Source organism: Hipposideros armiger, unplaced genomic scaffold (assembly GCF_001890085.2).
Source record: "Hipposideros armiger isolate ML-2016 unplaced genomic scaffold, ASM189008v1 scaffold_95, whole genome shotgun sequence".
Taxonomy (NCBI): domain Eukaryota; kingdom Metazoa; phylum Chordata; class Mammalia; order Chiroptera; family Hipposideridae; genus Hipposideros; species Hipposideros armiger.
Genome location: NW_017731445.1, coordinates 1,473,998 through 1,498,622, shown reverse-complemented (window position 1 = coordinate 1,498,622; position 24,625 = coordinate 1,473,998). Strand labels below are relative to the sequence as shown.

Genomic DNA, 24,625 nt, shown 5'->3' with positions numbered 1-24,625 from the left:
TTTATCCCCACACATGAAAGTATCTTCCTTACCTTATGTTTCCAGTTGATAAACAAGATTATGCTTGCCAACTAGGCCTCCCATAGCCCTAGTTTATATGGTATGAGGGGAAAGAGAGGGCAAAGATTAGCTTAAAAGGCAGCATTACCTAAAGACACACAAAAGAAAAAAAGCAGATAGTGCTGCCCCAACACAGGAGGATTTCTTTTGGATTTTACAGGGAGGGAAGGCAAGAAAAGGAATTCTTAATTTTCTTAACACCACAAAAGGTTCCAGTAACAACTCTCTTCTTGGATTCTCTTGCCCACACAAAAATTTTTCTTTTTCTCTACCTCTCAATTTCTTTTTCTCTTTATAAGAGTGGAGAATAGAGCCTTGCACCATTCCTAACCATTCTAAGGACAGGTTTAAAGAGATCAACACATCAAAGTGGGAAAAATACTGCGTAATAACATTGCTCATAATAGAAACAATATAGCCCACTTTAAATGTACAGTATCTTAAAGAACTGAAGTCTCATTACTGCCATTTTCCAGCAAATGCAGTGAATGTGGGTGTGCATAAACTTGAAAAAAATCTATATATACATACAGACATAAATTCTGGAAACACTTTCTGTAAAACATAATGCTATTAATCAAATGGAATTTTCACATTGACGTTAATTATAAAATGGATACATATACACTTGGAATAAGGGCTTGGACAAAGGGTGAAAATTAAAACAGACTGAAGATTCTAGCCAGCTCTGTACATTCACAAACTTAATAGAAAAACGATTTCTCTCTAAAAATCACTAATATTTGAAATAAGTCAACACACTGAATTAAAGACACAGTTCCTTTGGAGCTTATTTTATAGGAATTGGTGATGCATTCCATGAATGGCTGTCCTTCCAAACCACTCTGGAGAATTTTCTTGGCTCCAAAATTAATAGTTCCTTCTAAAGTGGGTTATTTAGGATAGCTCACAAATTTCTGGTTAATACCCTAACTGGGGCTTTAATACGCTTAAAATCAACCGTAAGTTCTTTATGATTAAAAGCAACTGTCATTATGTAATGTTTCATATGTGTTCACACTCATATTTTACATAATAAATTTTATTTCCCACCCCTCCTCCTCTTAAATTTTTATGTTCTTCCCAGGGTGCTAAAACAGGGCAGAGAACTCTTCCTTTATCCCTGAAAATACATTAATAGTGACTGCCCCGTCCCAATCATTCCTTTTTATCACCAAACTCTTCCCTCTCATCTGCCACATCTAATCAATCACTGAATCCAATGATTCTGCTTCCTACTATGTCTCAAAAATCTATTCACCTGTCTTCATCTCTCCAGCTTACTAGAGATCAGGTCATGCTCTACAATAGGTCCCAGTGCCCTCGGTATATACTGTAAATCCCTTAACAGAGCTTATAAGGCTCTTGAGAATATAGCGCCTGCCTACCTTCTTCCAAAGAGTATACATAATCCGACCATATGGAACTACTCTCTGTTCTCCAGTAAGGAGTTCCCCCTGATTGAAACAATTTTTCCTTCCCACCTCCTTTCATCTTCACTTCATCTTTCAGTCTCAGGATAAATTCCGCTTCCTCGGCCTCCCAAACCACCACCAATTCTGCCCCTCTTCTTACAAGTCTGGGGCTGGCCTCCTTCTGGGTGTTCCTATATTATCTTACCTTTATTCACTGCACAGCAATTATCATATTATAGTAGAACTTTCTCTTCAACCAGATTATAAACACCATGAGCACATGGGTTATTCTTATCTCTTTCACCTACAAATATGCAACAGTGTCTAAGACCCAGGATTTTCAATTTGTTGAATGAAGAGATGAATCTACAGAGGGGATGAGTGTAAGACCCTGCTGAAACATTACTATTTACGGTATGCTGTATCAGAGGCATTTAGCACTTTAAAATTCTATATTAACGTAATTTTTATTAGAGCCATTTTCAATCAAGTTATTCATCATGAATATTTTCTATTAATTTTCTAAAATGGTTTCACTTTCAATTCCCATTATGGCAGAATTTACAACTTCCATATTCCAAGCTTTGTAAGCCTCAACAGTTTTGTGTATAATTTTTAATAAAGAAATAAAATAAGGATGAAATAAGCTCCAATGAGGAAATTCAGTCTTCAGCTGTTGCTCTGAACTCCTGACACATCCCATACTGTATTTAATAAGTATACCTGATTCACTAAATCACGAATTCAGATCCAATGCTCTAGTCATGTCATCTTAGAAAAGGTGGGCTGGTATGCTTCCTTTGTTTTTAGAGGCAGAAGCACTCAGAGATCTTTAACTTTCATAGCTGAAATGTTAAGAATAAGTAATTAGCCTAATAGTAACTGTTCTAATTTCATCATTAATTAACTACTTGAAATTTATGTGAGGTTGGCCACATTCAACTAACATTCTTCTATGTTCTCTTAAAAATCATTGAAATTTTCTCATACAAAAAAAAATATTTCAAGAAGCCTCTAGTTATAATTTAGTTAACACATGTATGTAAGGATTTTACATGTATTATTTCATCTGTCCAGAAATCTTGTGAGGTAGATACTATTATTATCCTATTTTTATGGGTGAGAATACTTAGGCCCAAAGCTTAAATAATGCTATGAGCCCCAAGGTCACATAGCTAGAAATGGTCAGAGTGAGGACTTGAATATACTATCCTGTTAATCTATTAGGTTCCAGGAGCAAACATTTGGGGTTTTTTTCTTTCTTTTTCAAGTTGTATTAGCCTTATAATATGACAATTTAAATGTTTTACAGATCAACCACTGTGTAGTTCTGTCTAAAATAGCAGTCTTTTCTACATATTTAATCCTCTACATTATACGAATTCGACATGCTGTAATTTTTAACCCAGTTACTAATTTTCCACATGTTATCCTTTTTTAAAAAATCTTAATTTCATTTCCAGCAATGCACAGTACCTGACAAGATGGCTGCCTAGTCTGTTCTGCAGATCTTAAAAAAGACTAATAAAAATTCTGAATCATGTGGGTTCTATACTACCTTTTCTGAGGCATCAACACAGATAGGCTTGTTGGAATTTCAATCAAGGCTCAGAAAATGTTTAAAAAGTACAATATCTTTTCTTTCTAAAATCTCAGAGTTGAGCTCTTAAGTGCTCACCATCAATTCCACTTCTAATGGAACAGGAATGACTGGCTGAAGCTTCTCAGATGCCAAAAAGAAGGGGCAGTCTCAACTAATGAATTCACTAAAAAATTGGTTTCGGTGTGTCTGGCCCAAGCACCAGGCGTTGTTGCCCTCTGGCCTTTACACACATCACAGAGTGTCTTCAGCAGCTCCAAGAGAAACATATTTAATCCTGCTACCTAATGGCCCTGCAATGAAAGGCACTAATTGAGAAGCAGAGCTTTAAAGGAAGGTTGCAAACCAGAGACAGTTTTCAGGGAAACTAAGCCCCATAGCCATGCTCTAAATAGTCCTCTAGTCCAATTACCACACTTATTCTTGCTTCAGCACAGGGCCATCTTTCCTTGATAGATGCCAAATAATTCATCATATACCTGGATCTATTCACTTGTTGCTTCAGTCAAATATTCACATGGGACATGTTTTGCTACAGTGTTAAGAAGAGCAGAGAAAAGTAAATATTCCTCAATTTTCACCCTGACCTTTTGTTGTACTTCTTCAATATCTGAGAAAGTCTGTGTTGTGGTAGCCATCTCTCTCTCTCTCTCTCTCTCTCTCTCTCTCTCTCTCTCTCTCTCTCACTCACACACACCCACACCCCCACACACACACATACACACAGAGGCAGAAGACCTTCCAAATGATTGCAACTGTGGCTATTAGGTATGGCTAAGGAAAAAAAACATTCTAATTCCAAAGACACTACAGCTTCATTGTCCCCCGCCCCTAGCAGAGATGGTCATGGGGGTATGATAACACCAGGTCTACTTTGTTAAAAATCAGCTTGCTAAAAATCATTTTGCTATATGGCTAATTTGACCAATTGACCAATTCACTGAAAACTTGTTTCTTTTAACCATTTATACTGTTGACATGATTTGTATTGAATGAAACAGTTTTAAAGGGCTTCTGAAGATAGTTTGATGCTACGCAGATGAGATCAAGATTTAAATTTACCTGAAATTTTACTGCAAGTCAGCACTGTATCCTACTATTGGGTTGTCAGAAAAGTCGTGATGCATTTTTGCAATGAAAAACATAGAAAAAATACGTCATGACTTTTCCGACAACCCAATATGTAACTATATTCTGGAATTTTGTCATTTTCTGAGCCAATGAATTTTCAAAATGAGAATTTGTTTATTTTAAGTCAAAGGGCAGTGCCTATCTTGAATGTCATGGAGTTTATAAATGATAATAAGAAAGGTTTTTTTCTTTCAACAGGTTTTTCATCCATTAAATGCACTCTATACCTCCCTTAATTCACACATTGGTTAACCAGTTCTAGATGAATATGTTGTTTCTGTTTTAAGCAACTGAAAGGCAATCAGTATATGAAATATCAATGATAAATTTGGCATTCAGCTGAGTTAGACTGATAAATATTTCTATTTCAAAATGTCTGTGGTGAAATTGCCATGAAAAAATTAAAATCAAATTAAAATTAATTAATACTTCTCATCAAAAATTTCAAAAGCTTTTGCAATTATTCTATGCATTGTGGTTTGTAATAAATTTTATATGTAGTTTAACAGAAACATATTTGGGGCAGTCGATAATTCTGAAAACTAGTTCTTAGGCAAATTGATAAATCAAAGTCGTACTTGGTAAATTTAACAAAACCACCAGTCAGTGTATTTAAATTTCAGCAAACTGCTTTTAGAAGAACTATCCATTCAGTAAATTGACCACTCAATAATTTGGGGCACAGAGTTGGGAAGGGAGGTGTATAGTAGGTTTTCAGATAATTGTCCTACTTCCCAATATCACAACATCTTAAAAAGTATCCAGCAGATAATGTAGTTCAGGCTCCATTTCACAGGGAATCTGAGACCAATAAATCAAATATATCCATTGAGTTAGTACCATTCTTGCATTAGAACTCAGAACTCTGAATTCCCAGTCAACAGCTCTTTCTAACAGACTCTAGTTTATAAATAAGACAAGAAGGCACTCAGAAAGAAGTAGGAAAGCCTGCCAGAAGCACAAAGTTCTCCTTACACAATGAAAGAAATACTCATAACATGGAGAATGCAACCCTAAAATAAGAGGGTCTTAGATGTTTCCAAGTTTCTTTCTCACATAAATGAATAAGGCACTGTGTGCTTCATGGTGTTTAACAAGATTGCAAATAAGGCGAACTCTCAGTGTGCAGGGAGATATGAACTAAAATCGTTTACGGGATTTTATATTCTATGAGGATTCTGGATCATGTTGTAAATTGTTTTCCTCAAATGTGTGATGCATCTTGGTGTTCTAGGTTCAGTGTTTTGTTATTATATGGAGTAGCTGAGTGTTTCAGGCTCAAAAAATTTTATTACATCATCTCCGTATGTAACCTATAATAAACAAGCTGACTATGTTTACACTTAAATAAAGAAACCAAAAAGACTAATTTCTAGTTTGCCAGGAAGAGGGGGGAAAAGCAAAATTCAACACCACAGTAATTGCCACCAAAATAAACAGGGAACTTTTTTTTGAATTTTCACTTGCAGCAAGTCAGTGTAATTTTGGGGTGTGAGACGGAAACCTTTTAAATGTAATGGTTTGTATAACAGCTTTTGCAAGGTGCACTTTTCACTGTCAAACAGTATGAAATCCTCAAAAGGGCAATCAGTTTTAGATGGCAGGTTTACAAGCTTTCCACAACCTGTGCTATTTATCCATGTTAAAATGTTTGGCAATTACCTCTTACATACTATGTTCATGCTTTCTTTTAAAAAGGTTTAAAAATTGTTTTCTACAAATGTAATTCCGAAACCAACCATATTGCTTGATATCCTCAATCATCTGATGTATATGGTTGGTTTTTATTAGTGTACATGCTGTCCACACGTAACATGCATAGAAGTAGTACTTCTGCAGTAGTAAAGGTTATTAAAGCAAGGTGGAAGCAAAGACCTTCCAATAAAACCAACTCAAAAATCATATTTTCCATATAACTTTCTAATGAAGGTAATACAAGTGATTTTCTTGTACTAAAATAGTAAGCTAACATTTACATATTATATTCAAAACCATATACAAATATGGGCTGATTATTTCTCATGGTTCCATGGAGTCATTTTTCACACAAAACAGATTTACAAGAATGGTATTTTCCAAATTCAACTGAAAAGTTATTTACATATGAAAATTCCATTCCCTTTCTTTAAAACTTTACCCAACATTTGATGATATATTCCTTTAAATTAAGACAACACTAGAAATTTTAATAATAGGCTAAAGAATCAATCATTTTTCCTCACCCTCTCTCCCCCTGTCCCTTTCTCTCTGTCCTCTCTCTCTTGTCTCCTGCTGTTCACCCACCTCACCCCTGCTCCACTTCCCAAGTATAAAGACCTAGCCATAGTTAAATAGTAGCCACCCAATGGTCCCTCCAGGATGCTCTAAATATGTAAACTGAGTCGGAAGTGTAGCTTAATTTTTTTTCTTTGAAATTATTTTTGTACATCGTAACTATTTTGACATTAGTCATAAGCTTGATCTTACAGTCACACCATTTCAATCATTATAGGCATCAATAACAACAGCTAAACTGCTTTTCAACACTGATATATAAGCCACATGACCAAAGTATTTAGTGTCTCAAAACAAAGTTTACTAGAGGAAACATACTTCAACATAATAAAAGCCATATATGACAAACACACAGTTAACATACTTAACAGGGAAAAGCTAAAAGTATTTTCCTTAACATCAGGAACGAGACGAGGATGTCCACTTTCACCACTTTTATTCAACATAGTATTACAAGTCCTAGCCACAGAAGTCAGACCAAAAGAAGGAATAAAAGGCATCCAAATTAGAAAGGAAGAAGTAAAACTGTCATTATCTGCAGATGACATGATACCATATAGAAAGAACCTTAAAGATTCCACTAAAAAACTATTAGAACTGATAAATGAATTCAGTCAAGTAGCAGGATACAAAATTAATACTCAGAAATCGGTTGCATTTTTATACACCAATAATGAGCTACCAGAAAGAGAAATTTGAAAAAGAATCCCAAATTGTACAAAAAAAAAAAAGAAGAAAGAAAAACGATAGAATACCTAGGAATAAATTTAAGCAAGGAGGTAAAAGGCTTGTACTCAGAAAATTATAAAACATTGAAGAAAAAAACTGAAGATAATACAAATAAATGAAAGCATATGAAAGAATACTCATACTATGCTCATGGATAGGAAATATTAACATTGTTAAAATGTCCATACTACCCAAAGCAATCCACAGATTTAATGCGATCCCAATCAAAATACCAACAACATTTTTCAAACAAGTAGAACAAATAATTCTAAAATTTATATGGAACCACAAAAGACCCTGAATAACCAGAGCAATCTTGAGAAAGAAGAACAAAGTTCTTCTTTGTTCCACACTACCTGATATCAAGCTATTCTACAAAGTTATAGTAATCAAAACAGCATGGTACCGGCATAAAAACAGACACAGATCAATGAAACAGAATTGAGAGCCCAGAAATAAACCCATGCCTATATGGTCAATTAATTTATGACAAAGGAGGTAAGAATATATAATGGGTTAAAGACAGTCTATTCAATAAATGGTGTTGGAAAAACTGGACAGATACATGCAAAAAAATGAAACTAGACCAACCACCTTCTTACACCATATACAAGAATAAACCAAAATGGATTAAAGACGTAAATGTAAGACCCAAAACCATAAAACTCCTAGGAGAAAACATAGGCAGTAAATTCCCTGACATTGATTCTTAGTAATATTTTTTTCTGATCTATCTCCTTGCTCAAGGAAAACAAAAGAAAAAAATAAACAAATGAGAATACATGAAACTAAAAAGATTTTGCATAGCAAAGGAAACCATCAACAAAGCAAAACAACAACCTACAGGTTGGGAGAAGAGGTTTCCCAATGACACATCCAGTAAAGGGTTAATATCTAAAATTTACGAAGAACTCATACAACATAACATCAAAAATAAAAAAACAAAAACAAAAAAACCCCCAATAATCCAATTAAAAAATGGGCAGAGGACCTGAACAGACATTTCTCCAAAGAGAACATACAGATGGCAGATAGACATACAAAGATGGTAGTCACTAATGATCAGAGAAATGTAAATTAAAACCATAATGAGATATAACCTCATACCTATCAGAATGGCTACCATCAATAAGTCAACAAGCAACAAGTACTGGTGATGATGTGGAGAAAAGGGAATCCTTGCACATTGTTCATACAATTGCAAATTCATGCATCCACTATGGAAAACAGTATGGAGGTTCCTCAATGAATTAAAAATAGAACTACTTTATGAACATTAAAATTTTTGTTAAAGCATAACATAACACATACCAAGAACTTTTTAAGTGTACTTTTTATTTAACAAGTACATTATTTACCCAATAAATTATTTTTAAAAATTGTATGAAGACTCAACAATAGCTAACAATTCATAATTTAAGGAATTTATGTTTCTTCCAAAGAATGTATAGTCAAATTATTTTTTTACATGGGAGTTAAATTAATATTTTAGGGATGTCATATTATAGTTTATGATTTGTTTTAGTTTCTCAGGAGTGAACTCTTTTCCTTTTATTTTTAAATGATCCTTCTTCAGTATTTAATTATGCATTTTTTCATGTATACATTTAATCTGAGGAAAAAAAGAAAACCCTCAACAGAGGATGTTACCTAAAACTACTGCACATCCTAGACAGTTTCTTTGAAGAATTCATCCTTACTTCCCTTTCTTCTTGCTTTGAAGACAAGAACAAATGTTTCCTGAATGTGGAGTTTAACTTAACAGTTCACCGCTTAACGCCTTCAGAGTCAAGCTTGCTGGAGCAAATATGAACTCAGTTCTATAGTGTAGCAGCAGTTCTCTTGGCAACTGTGAGTAAGGCTGTAAGTGAAACACTTTCTATGCTTTTTTGTATCGTATCTCAGTGTGGGAGGATGAATCTAAGAAATAAATCAGGAAATATGGGAAAAAAAGATACCGTCCACCTAGATAACATGAAGAAAGGTAAAGGTGGCGTTTGGCACCTAAAAGATTCTCCTAATAATCATGATTGTTTTTTTCCATCTTCAGCTCCTCAGGGGGAAAAAAAAACCCAAAAACAAACAAGAAACAAAAAAATACCATTTATTCAGTGCCTACCACTAAACATAATACTTTAATTCTCATAACAAACTTGTAAAAGTGTTTCTCTCTCCTTTATAAAATGGATCCTAAGATCCAGAAAGACCCAGATATTTAACAAATTTTCACCACAAGCAAAAGACAACACTAGGACCCACAAAGAACTCCATCATCTTTCTATAAAAGCTATATTCTTGCCATGCTTCAGTCTGTTAATAATTTTTTGTTGTTTTTCATATTTTCAAATTAATGCAAAGCAAGTTTGGGTTTCACATTTGAAATTGTCAACCGTTGTGAGAATGGCACTCCTAAGGGTAAAATCATGGTCCTGCAAAGTCAGTGAAAAGTTTAAAAACACCACAGACTTACGATGTAGATGCTTGACCACTGCACAGTACACCTGAAGCTGAAGCTGAATAATAGTATATGTCAACTATAATTTATATATATATATATATATATATATATATATATATATATATATATANCCTGCAAAGTCAGTGAAAAGTTTAAAAACACCACAGACTTACGATGTAGATGCTTGACCACTGCACAGTACACCTGAAGCTGAAGCTGAATAATATTGTATGTCAACTATATATATATATATATATATATATAGTCATGGGATATGGAGTATAGTATAGGGAATAGGGTCAATGGAATTGTAATAGATATATACGACATCAGAGGGGCAACAGATTGGGGGAGGTGGGTTATCATTTAGTGAGGGGTGAAATGTCTATTACATTGTTTTGTACACCTGAAACTAATAAAAAAAATTTTTTTTAATCATGGACTTCTTTAGTATTCCTTATACTTACTAGTTTGAAAAACCCAAAGGCTTGTTATCTTACTGAAAGAGCATATGGCATTAGATAGCATTTTAATAGGTACGATAACAGTTCCTGGTCTATTTAAGAACACTCTACACACTGTCCCTGAAATATTCTGCTGCTTCAATCTTCACTTGTATAGTATGATGACTTTCAATCCTATTGTCTGAGCTCCTCCTCCTCATCTACCTCGATTCTGATCCCATAATAAGAACTGCTTCTTTGCGAATGCGACACACTGAGATCCAAGATGACATCCTGCTTCCCACCACATCAGTGCTGACCCCTCAACCTCTCTCTTTCTAGCAACTTCCAGAAGATAGGGGGTAATATCCCTGACTGTCCCAGTCTCTAGCCTCCCCTGAGTTTTATATTCACTGCCCCGCTCTCCCTCAAACTCTGAACATATTTGGTTTAATTATTATACTCACTCATAGTAACCTCATCTAGGTTAACTATTTCTTCTTTGAAACATATACAAATATTTCTAAATCTAAAGGACAGAATAAAGTTTGAAGAGATAAATGACTATGAAAGTAAACTAAAAGCACTTACTTGGGAGTCAGGCAATAACTTCCATAATCCTTACATGGCAAGCAGTTTTGAAGTCCTACAATGTGCCAAGCAATTTAACTAGGCACTTTGTAAATACTATCCCATTTAATTTTGACAACCAAGATAGAAAACAAATACTATATGAGTACATAGGGCAACAATCCAGTGAGGTAATTATTATCCATATTTTAGGAATAAAAATTAGAGTTGTTACATAACCTGTCCAGGTTCACATACCTACCTAGCAAGCAATAGTGCTAGAATGCGAACCTAGATTTAGTGGACTTTAAGACCCGCATTCCTTACTATGCTATGTTAGGCCCGATTCTATCATTTACTAAAGTCACTAGAACCTGAACCTCATTTTTCTCACCCAGACAATGAAAGGGTGTTATCAGTGTTCCTATGGAAAGAACGAGAATAGAAGGGCATCTGAAGTGAGGCATTTTTCAAAGTTTCCACACATACACCCAACATGATCCAGTATGGTCCTCCATCCCATTGTCCTGACTGATGAGAATTACTGGCTTTCCTTACACCATACATGAAGTGGTATAGTAATATTATAGGAAGATAGTCTGTGAGAAGTTAAAGAAGCATACTATAAACCACATAGTAACCACAGAAAGAATAAAACAAAGAGCTACAGCAATAAGGCAATAATATCTGAGTTCCTCAAATGCCTATTTTTCACCTAATTAAAGCAGGTAAGATTTACTTCATGGATGGTGTAGAGGCCTGACCACTGCACTGTATTTCTGAAGCTGCCATTGAATAATATTATATGTCAACTATAATTTAATACATATATAGTTACGGGATGTGGAGTATAGTGTGGGAATGGAGTCAATGGAATTGTAATAGATATGTATGCTATCAGGGGTGGGGGGCAGCGGATGGGGGAAGGGAGGTTGTCACTTTGTGGGGGTGAAAAGGATAACTATTGCATTGTTTTGTATACCTGAAACTAATAAAAAAATAAAATTAAAATTAAAAATTAAAAAAAAACAACAGGTAAGATTTTATAAAATGGAAGGGCACATTTGTTGGCCTGTGCCTGATTAATGTGAGCATTTTGTACTTTATATGTAAATTTTCTATATTTTCACACATAGCATAATAATTAAGAGTAGTGAACTCTCTATCCATGTTGCCTGAGGTCATGCTCTGGCTTTGTCACAACTAGTAGCTAGGATATTGGGCAACTTATTTAATTGCCTCAGTTTTATCATCTGTAAAATAGGAATACACTGTAAAATGAGAATAGTCCTACCTCCCACACTGATTATAAGGATTAAAAAAGTTAATGACTTTTGTGGGCTTATGACAGTGTCTGATGCATAGAAAAACTCAATAAATGACAAGTTATTATGTAGCATTGATTTATAACTACTTGAAGCTTATTAGTCAACAAAATTACTTTAATTTTTTTAATTAGGGGACAACAATTAAAATAGGATATCAGCTCAGAGAAAAGGGTTGCTTCTAATTTATGCATTAAAAAAAAAGACTATAGAAGTTATTTGAAAGTCAATGTCAAAAAAAAGCTGGGGCTTGCTTTTCAAAGTAAGAGACAATGATCTAATAAAAATTATCTATTATATGGAATGTTTTGGGATTAACCAACAAATTTAATACTATCCCATATGAGATGATACTGAAGTTATACATTAGGGCTATCTTGCTGCCTTCAACTATTCTTTCTAATGTGTTCCGTTCTATGAGAATTAATGGATTAAAGTATTATAATTTTTTTAAAATTAAAAATACCATAATTCTTAAAACATTTATTTCTAAATTTGTCTTTAAAAGGCAGCATTCTGCAATATTCCACTTGAACAAATTCCATTTGGTATAAGAAAACAAAATAAATGTGGAACACATTTCACATTTTTTATTTTATGCAACTTCAATGCTTTCAACGCTGCATACATTACTAAAAGCACAAAAATAAAAGCTGTACTATGAAATTGTAAAGAATACCAAATTGATATAATTATACTTTATAATTTCTTCCAAATATCAAAAGGACAAGTTTTTTTTTTTAATTAAAGCAATTTCATGTGTCTCTTATGTGTTCTACAGAATAAGGTAGAACAAGTATATTTTTAGTATCTCCAAAATTTCAAATTTTAATAAAACCTACCATTTGTAATGTATGCTCTGTCTTTCTGACAGTGACACCAAAGCCGCCTCAGCTGCACTGAAGGAACATGCATCTAAATCAATACAGTAATAAAATATCAAATAAGTCTGACTTACTCTGTTCTACTGTTTTGAGAAATAGGTGAGAAGATTTTCTGTACCTTTAATATAACTGACATAACTAAAACTTCACCCATAACCTCAGCATTTATAAAACCACCTTTCTCTTCCCCTTATACTATACAGACACTTTTTCTTCACACTCAAAGTGATGAGGACACGTGTCATAATGTCACGTAAAAGGCAATGAGGGAGACTAGCTGGACAAGGCAGAAAGCACATGGCACCCATGGCACCGTGGGTTCCTCTGGGCTGGCTGCTTATCAGCCTCCATCCATTAAAGCTCTCAGCATGTGTGATGCCTTCTTTGAGCTTTTTACAAGTGAACTATATGAACTAGTACTTTTCACCACTAGGAGAAGGGTCAAGGCCAGGAAAACACTCATGTATTTGGTAGAATATTAATGTGACATTCCATGGTTCACTGATCCTAACACCTACCAGGAAATAGCAGTAACCTGAAAACGGAAGCCCAGAGCAAAGTAAGAAAACTAAGACGGTTTTGAAGGCTGAGTTACCAATTATCACCATCATCAAATATTTAGCTAAGCTTTGCCGCTTGCCAAGTATTTTTACATACATTATTTTATTGGATCCTCACAACAGTCCTATGAAGACGTAATATAGAATTTTTTTATTAATAACTATATTTTGCAGGTGAAGAAACTAAAGCAAGAAGCTTAAGAGACTTGTCCAAGTTCATTTTAACCAATAAGTGAGCAGGAACTTGGTTTCTATTTTCCTCGAAACTAACTGCAGATTTCAGCCTTTCAGCTATATCGCTGTATCCCATATGGATAAAAAGGAGCAAACTGAAGGAGGAAGATTCCACACTGGACAAATTATTCTTATAAACCACTGTATTTTTTTCCTGCCTTTAATCATCAGTCCCATTCCTTCCTTGGCTTCTTTACCTCCTTTCATTCCTGGTTCTTTTCATCAGATGACCCAAGACGTCAGAAACCATTTTGTCAATTTCAATCCCTTAGATCCAGATCTGCACAACCAAAGATACTCCTAGATCAAACTTGAAACCAGAAAATCTGGATCCTTTTCGTCTCTGAAGTTCTGTGGATATATCATAAACTGGCCTAAGGAGTAATGAAGTTTGTGGAAATCTCAGAGGTACAGGTTTCTACTATGTGTCATAAAAAGCAGGTAGGCAATGAATAATCAACACTGTATCTCTGGCTCTGAACTGACTTTCCCCTGCAGGCCGGCCACACTCAGTGACTGAGCTAGAATAAACACAGAATAATGAACTAAGCCACAAAAAGCAGCAAAATATGTTATTAACGAACCTCTGAAGAACTACCCATATCATCATGTTGAGTGTCTACAGTGTGTTCTGAACTCAAAGCTTACAATGTCATGAGAAGTATGTCAAAACCCAGTAAGTGGAAGACGCTAACAAAAACAATGGAGAAGAAATTCGTATTGATTAAATGCGATTGTTTACAGGGTATTACTTTTGCTAAAGAGCTGAATATCCTCCTTTCATCTAAAACTTAAAATAAAATAAACTTTAATATAGAAAAAAGGGAGCATTTAAACCACCAGACATCCAACTCCATAGAGATAACCAGTTAATGTTTTGCAGTCTATTTTATGAAAATAAATGACAGAGGGAGTGTGCATTTTAAAACAAATAATACCTGATGCTTATTATTGTACAGAATAGCAGATTTAAACTCATACATCCCCTCCTATATGAAACAGTTTGATCATCCCACTAACCCAATGACAGTCGTCCCTGTTTCACAGATGGGGAAATCAAGGCATAGGAGTTGCATACTGTAGTCGTAGAGGTGCTGTGTGAAATAAATGAAACAGAAAGTAACCCCATAAAGCTCTTTTTTCCACATTTCCTTCTACTACATTTTCTCTTTCTCTGCCTCTGTGCTCTTCTATCTCCAACACAATGCACATGAGAGCCAATCACAATGTTAACCCAAGCAGGTAACTTGAACCCAGAATCTACAGTCTTGTTGATGGGAACTATTCAGTCTCCAAAAGCCAAAATGACTGTGCTTTGTTATAAGTGAATTTTCTGGAAAGGAAAAAAAAAAAAGTGTAGGGGGTAGGGGCAGACATTTGGAAAAGGAGACCAGATTTGTTCTTTAGAATAGAAAAGGTACCTAAGAAGGGCAGGAACAGATACAGGCTGGGCCAGTAAAACAGAAGGCTAGAGACAAAAGACAATCCGTGGGATTTACTTCACGTGAAAATCTTTCGCCAAACCATCCTGGCACAGTAACTCTCACTTGAGATGAAGGCTAGTCTTGTTTTATCCCAGTAAGCTTTTCCCTAAATTGCAGACTGGTCTGGAGACAAACTTGGGTTGTTGTTGACAATGGTGGTGATGGTGGAGGTGCATGTGTGTATATTTGTATTTTTAAAAAGTGGAGACGTAAAATCAAAGGCAAAACACTATGACTCTTCTGCCCTGGCATGGCATGGATCTGCCCAGCCACACGATTCTGAGTTTGCAATATGAATGACTTTTGAATTATTAGAGATGGAGAAACCCTCCTACTACTGCATTGTCAAATGCACCTCTTCTGTACCCTTTGATGCTAGTGGGAATAAAAGATCTAAGTGACATAGAGATCCAATTCAATGATTTGAATTATTCATTATCCTAGTTAAGAAGGCTCCATAATAAATCAGGAAACAATACAGTTCTGCCCAATTTACTTACTTGCTTAGAAAGTAAATAATACATATTATGGAGTGAAAATACGGTATTCAAGAAACATAGACTGAGCACCTGTTATGTGTAAGGACCTGCTATATATAAGAGGGGTAAAGGGTTTTATAAAAATAAATAGCTCCAAAAGGAGAAAAGTTTCACAAAAGTGATTTCTGCATGATTTCAGTATGATGCCTGACTGAACTGTCACAATAGACCTATATTTTAAAAAACAATCATACAAGAAAAGGAGCTCTACACAAATAGTACTTTTGTCAGAAAACTAGTGTCTGCAAGAAAATTGACAACTTTCAGGTAAAAGATGAAAACAAAAGTTATTTCCTTATTGTAGGACTAGTCAAACTAATGGAGACCTCTGGAGGACTATAGACTGCTTTCCTAACATCAATTTAACACCATCCAAACCTATGCTAAGAATTCCATTCAGCTTTAAAACAATAGGTGGATGTGTATGAGCTGGAGCTATTATACACCGAAGTAAGAAGGCAAAATAGTACAACCACTTAGGAAAGTATTTTGTAAGGCTCTTCTAAAGTTAAAAATACACTAACCATGTGACCCAGCAATTCCATTTAAAGGTATTTATCCAAGAAAAAACGAAAACATTTATCTGAACAAAGACTGCTATACAACTGTTCATAGCAACTTTGTTCATAATAGTCAAAAACTGAAAATAACCAAATATCCATCAATAGGTGAAAAGACAAATGTGGTATACTCATAAAATGGGACACTAATCAGCAATTAAAAAGAACTATTCATAGACACAATAATATGGATGAATTCCAACATTATGTTGAGCAAAATAAGCCAGACCCAAAAGCATACATACTGTATGATTCCATTTATATGAAATACTAGAAAGCCTGGGGCTGGAGGCTGGGGATCAGAGGTGGTCATGACTGAGTTGGGGCTAAAGGAAACTATGGGGGTAACAGAAATGTCCTAAATTTTAACTGTGGTGGTGGTTGAGTGGATATAATTTTTAACTTAATCGAATACTTTAAAAGGGGATATTTTAATGTATGTATTTTGTGTTTTATAATACATGTGCTTCAACTAAGGTGATTAAAAAACACCACCACCACAATTTTGGAAGTAACATATTTGAAACAGAAATAAATATCCCCACTACACTAACTGTGCTGTTCAGATCATATTAAGTGTATGGTGTCTACTTCTATGAACATTTTAAAGGAAATTAAATTACAGAAATTTTAAAAGGTAAGTTGAATGGTGAGTAACATCTAGTAATGTTATCATATATGAGAAATGACTGAATGCTTAGTCTGGTGATAAGATGAAATAGGGACACATAATTATCCTCAAATATATCAAGTTCTACCCTCGAAGGAGAAAAAATTGACTCCCACTGGGTGGAAGTTATAAAAACACAGATTTTGTACTCAATATCTAGAAGACAATAATTACCTTAATTAGAGCTCAAATTAAAAATCAAATCACACATTTTTGAATATTCACTATATCCCAGATACAATGGGATGTAAACCTTCTAAGAAAGTACATAGTTATTGAGTTCTTATTGATGATCTCTTCCTGTCAGGCATGTTGGAGTGGACATTGGGTACGATGAGGGATTAGATGCCCTCTAAGAGTCTTTTTAGAGGGTATTTTGTTCTTTTTTATAAAACTTTTAAGTAGAATTTCATGATTTCAAGTTGCTAAATGTTCTAGTTGCTATTAGTACCACACTTTCATATTTTGGTGTTTAGCAAATATTTTATAAATTAAATTGTGCTTTGCTTTTTAAAATATGTTGCCGTTCGTTACTAACATAGCCAATGCAGAGTTCCTGTTTGGTATCAGCCACCTAACAATAAAATTCTACAAATGGGAAAATAAAATATACTTTAGAATGATTCACTTTCTAACGAAATTCCAAGTATTACCTAACAATCCAGAAAGAAAACTGTTGGCACTGAAAAAGATAACAAGTTCTGTCTCCTATAAATGTAAAATGATTGGCCAGGGGAAATCATTTTTCTACCATTCAGGGGAAAAAGAGTTCATTAATGGTAGGATGGGAGAAAGTTTAGATTTAAAGTAAATCTTAAAAGATAAACTACAGGTGGATATAAAAGATTATGGCTTTTGTGATGGACATGAATGACCTCCCTTCACAACTATTCTCCCTTTTCTATTCCAGAAGCTAGACTTTTCATTTTGGGATCCACACTTTCCAAGGAAGTTAACTCCATCTTTTACTCCAGGGATGGAATGCTTTATCCAGGACACAGCAGTTAAGACTTTCCCACATCATGGCCATAGTGATTAGCTCTGAGATAGAAATATGACCTACCCTGGTTAAATCAGAATAAATATCAGGACACTTGTTAGGAATATTGAGACAAAAGCTCTTTTGCCTAGTAGAGGTAAATATGGAAACAATAAGCCTTAGAAGCTACCAGAAGCCGTATCAAAACTGACACAGGTGTTATCAGAATGAAAAATACCAGGAAGGCAGAACAAAACATGAAACCACTGAGCCACTGGATCATTCCCAAAGTAGCCCTATCTTTGGACTTTTGAGTTAACATTAGCTACTGTATTTCATCTGTGGCTCAAATTCATTTGAGTCTTTTTTTTTTTTTTAAGTTAGGATTTTACTACTTCCAACAAAAACTGAGAAGGCGGGAACTTCACGCAAAGAAAAATAGACAAGAATGCACAAGATGTCAATAAGACTTAAAAACTGGTTTTGGAAATTATAGCCAAATTATTAATAAAACAATTCTCTTGTTAAATAGAGGTGTGATCTAATGAATCTCCCCTATTCATGTTTTCTTTTTCTAAATTGAGCATTTTTCTTTGTCCTATGTGGATATTTCTCATAAGTGCTTATTTTAAAACTTGTAAATGTTTTTCGATCCATTTCAACTACTTCCTCCACATTAGCCCCAGACTTAATGTAATGGGTCTGGGCTGTAATTCTTGAATTATGGGGTAAAAACAAGATGGTGCCATCTCTATTCTCAATCTGCCATGATCAACTAACTGGAAGTTGGGTCAAAGAACCATCAACTTATGGATTTCAGCTCCAAAAGGATGAATGTGGACAACATGAAGGTAGCCTCTGCTTCACAAAGTCTCTATTATTCTTGAACCCTGATCCAGGTCCCAAATAAATCAGAGCTCTGAGGATACAAATATACAACTTCTAACAACCACACTACAAAGCTACCAGATGGCAAAATTGTTAAAAAAAAACAAAAACCTCCTATTAAAAGCAACAGTCCCCAGTATTAATGTGATTCATCATTTTAAATATTTCAGTTAAACACTATACAGAAAAAAAACATTAAATGCTGGTAAGAAAAGACTTAATTGGTCTCACTTACCACTTTGGAATTTTGAGAACCATTGCAGATTCCAGTCAATGTTCCTCTGATAAAAATATCTGAATAAATAAGAAATAGGAGGCTGTCTTTGGTGACCTTCAGGTACAAAATCACTTCAATTTCATTTTGTCCATATGGCACTTTATTGAGAACATCTTTGGAAATATTCATAGGTGTATTTAGAAAAATTTTAACAAGACAATATCTTCCCAAAAATGTGGAAGCAAAAAAGGTAAATATCAAATTTAGTCACATAGTTGACTATCTTATTTATTGAAAAAAGAAATTATGTATTCAAGCTTCCTAATACAGAAATAGATATGAGAGATTTTCATGCTCTTTAATTCTGTGAATAATTTCTCACCCATAATTGGTGTGTGTGTGTGTGTTAAACACACACACACACACACACACATATGGAGATTGAGACAGAGACAGAAAGAGAGAGAGAGACAGAGACAGAGAACAGAGACAGAGAGAGAGAGAGAGAGAGAGAGACAGAGAGAGAGAGAGAGACAGAGACAGAGAGAGAGAGCGCCTAAATTCATCCTGAGCTTTTCTCACAGAAAGGATATCAGTGAGATATTTCCTCCAATAGGCTAAGCTCAACCAATAAATTTTTAATTACAGTTATTGTTCTTTCCAGTTTTAGAATTTCCATGTGGCTCTTCCTATAGTTTCCATTTCTCTGCCAAGATTTCTTATCTATTCACTCATTAAGAACACACTACTTGTTGGTTTTCTTTAAGCCCTTATATGAGTATGCTAACTTAAGCTTTTGTCAGCTAAATCCAACATTTAGGCCATGTCCAGGTCTGGTCTGTTGATTTTTATTTTTTCTGGACTAGGGGTCACATTTTTCCTATTCCTGCCCCCCCCCCATATCTAGAAATTTTTTTTTATCATGTAGTAAACATTGTGACAATAAAATGTATTAGAGTCTAGAGAACCTGTATTCTGATTCAGCTATGTTCCTCTGAAGAGTGGTAGCTTTTGTTCTCAGGCAGTATAATTAGTGGCTGAATATCTTGAATTTGTTTACATCTTGCAAGCTCCTTTAGTTTGGCAGGGTTAAACTTCTTTCTTTCCCTTCCCCGTAGATTTTATTGAGGTCTAGATTTAAACTTGTTAGGGTAGATCTAGGGTAAGCCTTACTGTAGGGTATAGTAAGGTGTGGACTTTTTGCCTCTCAGCTGGATGCCTAGGATGTTAATAATGTCTCCTTTTCTCCCTAGGGCAAACCTCCAATGTTGACCAAGAACCTTTAGTAAGTCTTTCCATTCTCAGATCCTTAGTAAGCTCAGAGTCTCACTGGGCAAATATGCAGCCCCTCTCTTTCAGCCAAGGACTCATGGGGACCCCAGAGATGGAGATCTCTGCACGCCTACCACCTTTGCTGTACCCTGCTCCAGATTCCAGCCGCTTCAACAGCCTTAAACTCTGTCCTCTGCCTTTTCAGTTCAGAGGTACCACTGTTTCCGTTTGGACTCCAGCTCCCTGTGACACAGCCAGGAAACTGTATCTAAGCAGAGAGCGAAGGCACACATGCGGCTCTTCTTATGAGTTATGTCTCCTTTCAACAATACAGTTTTGCACCACCTATTGTCCAATGTCTGAAAATAGTTGCCTATATTTTCTTAAGTATTACCATTGTTTATAGCAATATCCTACTACCAGAATGCCTTCGATAGTCCTTCCTTCGCTAAAGTACTATGTTTCCTTATTTTTATTCAAGTCAAAATAAAAAGAATAAAGAAAGAAAAACCTCAAATTATCAGAATTGTTCTCATTTCCCAATTTCTGAAAATGGTCTGATCTCAACTTTCAGAAGTATAAAGGTCTTCTTAGCTATGTTTAAAGACTGTGGAAACATCTACCTGTTCCCCAGACAAATAAAGAGATTTAAATAAGAAATCAAAATAAATATAAAATTAAAAAAAATTTTTTAAACATTTATATGAAATGGATAGTCCCACAAAGAAAGCAGATTTTTGCAAAGCCTGGGTTTCTCAATTGATTTAGATACCTGATATGCTAACTCAAACAAGTGCTTAGAGATAGATAGGGCTGACTTATCCATTAATCCCACTGCCTAGGGCACATAATACTTCTAGGGGATCACAAAAATATTTTAATTTCTTTTATTGGGTTGTCGGAAAAGTCATGAAGTATTTTTTCTATGTTTTTCATTGCAAAAATATGTCATGACTTTTCCGACAACCCAATAAAATCAGAAGACTATAGAGGAACAACTGATGGTTGCTAGGTGGGGATGAGGGAGAAAGGGAAGGGATTAGACAGCATAAATAGGTAACTACAATATTGCCATAGGGATATGAAAGAAAGTTCAAGAAATATAATTAATAATGTTGTAAATATTTTATAGGATGTCAGATGGTCACGTCTTGTTAGGGAGACCACTTCATGGATGGGGTAGAAGCTTGATCACTGCACTGTACACCTGAAGCTGATGTTGTATAATATTGTATGTCAACTATAATTGATATATAATTGTATGTCAAATATATATATATACACACACACACACACACACACACACACACACACACTCTCACGGGATGTGGAGTATAGTGTGGGAGTGGAGTCAAGGGAATTGTAATAGACATGTATGATTTGGGGGGGAAGTGGGGTGGCGATTGGGCAATGGGGTTGTCACTTTGAGGGGTAAAAAGTATAACTATTGCACTGTGTTGTACAGCTGAAACTAATTCTAAAAAATGTTTATTTCACAATAATAAATTTTTAAAAAGAAAGAAAAAAATAAGAACAAATTTTTGGTCAACAAAAATGTTTAACATTTCTTAATATACGTCTTCATACCAACACCGTTATAAAATATAAATATAATTTATACTTATAAAATTATAGTGTGTGTGGAGAGAGAGGGAGGGAGGGAAAGGGAGAGAGAGAGAGAGAGAGAGAGAGAGAGAGAGAGAGGATGGGAAATTGGCAACTGTTTTCAGATTTGCTGGGAACCTAAGTCTCTCACAGAACCTGACTGCCTGATTCTAGGGTGTGAGGCCCCCAGGCCTTCTTTCCTTTAAATTTCCAGAGATGCTACTCTCATTTGTAACCCATTTCCCTCTGATCTTTTTAGTTTCCCTGAACCGAATTCACCTGCATAGTATTTGCATGATACTGGGCAGACAGTACTCTGGGTAGATAGATCTCTTTGGCCTTTTTTAAATTACCAGGTAGTAGATGTTATCTTCAAGGCTGCTTCCTATCTGCTTTACATTTGCTTTCTATAACAGAGATGCGGAGTTGGTGTCCCTTCCTATTTCAAAGTCCTCAGTCTTTTTGGAGCAGCCCACAGTCTCAAATTCCTATCCAAGCAGTGGCATCCAACCCATAGCCCATTTGGAGAGCCAAGATAATAATCACATTGAGGACCCACAAAGTCCCAAACCTTAGCTGATTTCGGATACTAGTGTCACTTACTTTTCCAGGCTCTCTTAATTTATTTATTGCTCATGGCTGCTCAAGCAAGTGATTTTCTGTATTCAAATCATTACTGTATTATAACAACAGTAATACTCTATGTTCAGAGTAAACAACATCGTTTTCAACAAGACCAAAAAGCATTTAAGAATAAAATGTTTCCAATGACTTTCAAAGAAACCTACAAATAAATCTAATACTTAGGATAATAAGAGCAGAGTACCTGCCCTGTATTGAAGGTTGGCATGAAAGATGGAGAGCATGCTAGGAATCAACCATTGAACCAAGTTTAATTACTTTACTCAGGAGGCCTAGATCCTACTTCCGGCTCCACTACTGTTGTATTCACTGGCAAAACACTTGACTTTTTTCAGTCTCCAATCCTCACAAATAAAATAGACATATAAACATATATCCTGGCAATCTCCAGAATACTGCTAGCATCAGATGAACAACTATGCCTTAAAAGCACTTGGTAAAAAAATTTTTTAAGACTAAATAAACTTATACAATTACATTCTTATTACCTCACCATAATGACACCAACATTCTTAAATCTCCAAAGGCCTGTTCTCCATTTTTCATTATTGTATCAGTCACAAAGTCTGACTTATTCTTTTGAATTTTTTTTAAAGATTTTATTGGGGAATTGGGGGAGGGGAACAGCATTGGGGAATCAGGGAAGGGGAACAGACAAGTTGCTGTCCTTTTGTTCTTTAGTCTAGTTGTGGAGGGTGTCGTTTCACTGGCCCCTGTTGGTATTACCATTGCACTCTTCTCGCGTGAGGCAGTCACTAACTGGCCATTGGACGGCTGCTCATGGCGGCTCCTGGTGGCTCACGGCAGCTCACAAAAGCTCATGCCAGTTGCCGGCCAGCCTACGCCATTGCCAGTGACTCACAGCAGCCCAGCTCCAGGTTGAGCTGTTGTTCACCATCTTAGCTGTAGAGGGCGCAGCATCACTGGCCCTCATGTGGGATCCGAACCAGGGCCCTGCTGCTCAGAGCTGGCGTCCCAAGCCAGCTCTTAACCAACGTGCCATTCAGCTGGCCCATCTTTGAAATTTTTAAGTATGTTTTATCTATCAGACTTCAATGTATTTGATTTAGAGATTATAAGCTTAAAATGTGTTTAACTTCTGCTTTTCAGAACAGTTCAAACACTACCTACTCCCTAACCTTTTCACAACCAAAGAAGTAAAATTTAATCTCTGTTTTGAACTCCAAATAATTTGCTTATACTCTAGAAGAACAAAATGCTGCACACCTACTCTGTCAAGGGCCAAATCATGGATATTTTAGGCTTAGTGGGCCCACAACTACTCAATTTGCCAGTAGTATGAAAGCAGCCATAGATGACATATAAACAAGTAGGCATGGCTATCCCCATAAAAATTATTTACAAAAACAGGCTACCAGCTGGCTTTGGCCCAAAGGCCGTAATTTGCCAGCCCCTGCTCCACAACTGTGCCTCTCAGTCTTCACCGCGCATAGTATAACCACATAGGGATCTGAATGCAGATCCAGTAAATCTGGGTGGAGTCTGAGATTTTGCATTTTGAACAGTCTCCCAGTTGATTGATGATGATACTAGTCAAAGGACCATATTTTTAAGTAGCAAGGTTCTGATAAGCTCCATGAGAAAAGGGAAACTATGTAATTATTTACTGTGTAACCTCAGTGCCTAGAACAATGCCTGAAACATAATAAAGCAATCAATAAACATTTAAGGAACAAATGAATAAACCAAGAATAAGCTTCTAAAAGAATGCCACACTCTGCGATACATTGTTATGTGTGTCATTCTTTATGGGCCTCATCCTTTTTTACGTTCACCTTAGCATTAAAGCTTACCAAATCTAGCAGTCTCTTTAAAATGGTAGATTTTCTAATAAATATTACTCAATTAAAATCACACTCTTGATCGATGTAGACAGTACAAAAGCTAGTTGTTACTGACAAATTCATCCCAAACTCTTCTTTTTTCAATTCACAATTATCTTCTTTTATTACCTTAAGGATTCCACCTTCCTTATACGTCAAGGCATTTGTACATGCTACTTCCCCTGATAGAAACATCCTCCCTTAACCCTTCAAGTCTAAACATAAATGTCACCTCTTCAGAA

At 35.4% G+C, this 24,625-nt stretch overlaps 1 protein-coding gene across 8 annotated transcripts in view; it reads right to left on the bottom strand.

Annotated features, from left to right (window-relative positions):
- Nucleotides 1-24,625, bottom strand: part of RFX3 (regulatory factor X3) — a 253,383-nt gene that overhangs the window by 140,557 nt on the left and 88,201 nt on the right. The window contains exon 1 of one of the 8 annotated variants that reach the window (XM_019645928.1): nt 3,663-3,711. The exons of the other annotated variants lie outside the window; for them this stretch is intronic. The gene's annotated coding sequence lies outside the window, so the exon portion shown is untranslated. Of the gene's footprint in view, nt 1-3,662; nt 3,712-24,625 lie in introns of those variants that run through there. 8 annotated transcript variants of the gene reach the window in all.